Here is a 2,785-nt window from a genome sequence, read left to right as displayed (position 1 = left end):
CCACTGCCAGATCCTCTTTGCACCAAAGCCATTTAATTTAAGTAGCTTTTTCTTTTCCTTGTTGAAGACACAAGGATGTTACAGGCTTCACAGATGCACAAATCGTCTCAGAAAGGGACAGGCTGATCCTTTTAATAAGAGTCTGAACCCTGACAATATGTTTCAGAGAGCAGATCATGGCTAGGCAGTCAGCTCTTCTCGAAGACATGGCTTTCCTCCACCTGATACTCCCTCTCTCTGCACATGCCTGTCACAAGACTGTTCTGCAAATTGCTGTTATCAGCTACATATCTCTCCCCACTTCCCCCTAGGACCCATGTTTGTGCCAGGATGGGTCCCTGGGGGCTCATCAAACCTGCCAGTCTGTGCCCTTCCCCTGCCCAGCTCAGACGCTGCCTGCATCTGCCACACTCCTGGGGATGCTTCCCGTCTTTCTGTGCACCCTGATGGCTCAGCAATAAATGGAATACAAATATGGCTGGGAAAGAAAGTAGGTCACCTTTTATCAGCAGCCTGGGCACCCTGATAAATCTTTCTTTTGTGAACATCTCCAAGTTAATATGTTGCAGCGGCAGGTTACGCTGGCTGAGGAGCTAATGCCTGTCCAGGGGTACTTTCCATTGCTCACTATATGTCCACATAATGAAAGGCCATCTTCTCATGGCAGCCTGAATGGCAAGGAAAGGGAAACAGAAGATGAAAAATGAGCTACAAGGAAGGGAAACACACTGTTGAGTCCCCTTGTTTTGCTGACTAACCTCCCAGCCACAATATTCCATTAATGGAAGCATTGTGCTTTGTTTTTTGTTTGTTTTGTTATATTTCTCCATTAATTTAGATACAGACAGAAATGCACAAAGGAAAATCAAGCAAAATTAAACAACATGTTTGACTGAAATTCTGGGGTTTCTGGTGGATCTTGAGAAAGTTCCATTGCAAACACTGAACTCTGCGACATCTGTATCACCAAATGGTTGTCCAAGGTGGAATTCACTGTAATCCCACTGCTGACAAGTGCCCGAAGGCTCTCTTCTTCAGTAACTTTGTGCCTTCCTATTTAAAATGGCACATTTTTATGGCCTGGCAGGTTGCTAAAGCAAAAAGCTTCTTGTGCGCTGTAGGCTGCTGTTACTATTGCTGTTGCCATTTCTTTTCTCTACGGGGGAACTGTTGACTGAGCAGCCGATAAGTCAAACCCCAGATGATGATCTGGGTGTTGACAGATAAGATCAATGGGTTTGTTGTCTCAATCCAGGCACTGTTTATCCAGTACAATGGTGGGCTAATTTCACTGGCACTGGCTCTATGCTAATGCCCTGCCATAAAGGAGTTATTACAATTCCACCTGAAAGCTGGCGCTGCTCCTCCCTTTCCCTTCTCCCTCCCACCATTCCTCCCCCTCCCCGCCAGGTAAATGTCAGCTGAAATGCCAGATGCAGAGATTGCAGGCTCCGTGGTTTGTTTTGACCTATGTGGATTCTCTCAGAGTATTAAAATTTTGCCACTCTGCCATTGTATCAGGTGCAGGTACTCCTCACTGAACAAGACTCTCTGTTTGCAAGATTTAAGACATATCACTCCCTAGGCATCAGGAAAAGCATGCAGTGATAAACTAGTATAATTTGAGGCTGGAATTACTTTCAATTACGTATTAAATCCTCTGTTATTCCAACACCTTTGATGATTTTACAGTGGATGTAGGCTTGTGCTGCTGAAGGTAAAATCTGGCCTGTTTTCTTCTCTTCAATCACAAACACAATCTTTTGGGAACAGCAAATCATTTGCATGTCTGCGTGACAAAGAATTATTACACAGAAGAGATAATTAAAAGCATCGCTTCGTAGTTCTCATTTGAATCACTTAATTAGTTTTGTTCCCAGGTGATAAATGAGGGCTTTGCCAGGAAGGAAACAGTGTTTTCTTACTTGTCACCAGAAAGCATTTGCTGAATTATGTCAAATCTCTTATTACTATCTTCTTTGACAAGTGCTTGTAATTTCTTTACTTCTCCAAAAGATATCTTCCTGAAATCATCGGTGGGAGAAAAGGTCTATTCCTCAAGTGCCTCCCTCACAACTCTCCATTCATCACATTGCTCTGAGATTTATGCCCTTGGCGGTAATCCCAGAAAGGTGCTCACTTCTTAATCTCAGCATCAGAAATACATCTGAAGCAACATCCAATCCCATCAGCAGTGACATCGATTAGGAAGTAGCTGCTGGAAAGTGATGAATATGTAGAGGTATTTTCTGTAACGATTGCAAATCATGATTAGAGCTGAATGGAAAATATAAGTAGCTTGCCGAGAAGATGAATTTGCATTTTCTTAATGAATTCCCTCTGATGGTATCTATGCTTCTTTCTAATGTTTGTGTTGCACAAACACCAGAATGATAAGGATTTTTTTACCCACACAAGCCTGGGCTTGGTGAACCAGACTCAGCATTGCTCCTAATGTCCAGAGAGGCTGAAGGGGAGGTGGGAAAAGCATCTGCCCTCAGTGATCAACCACGCCGGAGGGGACTGGGCTCCCACCCACTGTGTTGGCAAGTGCCAGCTCCAGAAAAGGTACGGCAGTGAGTTACATATAATCTAGCAGTCTTTAGGGCTCCTCTAAAGTACAGGGGACAGTCATCTGGGCGATTGCCTGAACAGGCAAGATGTAGCTCTCTTGCATCAGCTCCTGTGTCCATTCTTGTGAAAGTCACACTAAGCAGAACAGCCTAATTTTATGGTCATATGGGAATTATGTCCTTTAACTTGTGCCATCCTGGTTTAAATTCTG

The sequence above is a fragment of the Pelecanus crispus genome, chromosome 2 (genome assembly GCF_030463565.1).
Source record: "Pelecanus crispus isolate bPelCri1 chromosome 2, bPelCri1.pri, whole genome shotgun sequence".
Taxonomy (NCBI): Eukaryota; Metazoa; Chordata; class Aves; order Pelecaniformes; family Pelecanidae; genus Pelecanus; species Pelecanus crispus.
This window is presented reverse-complemented; position numbering follows the sequence as displayed.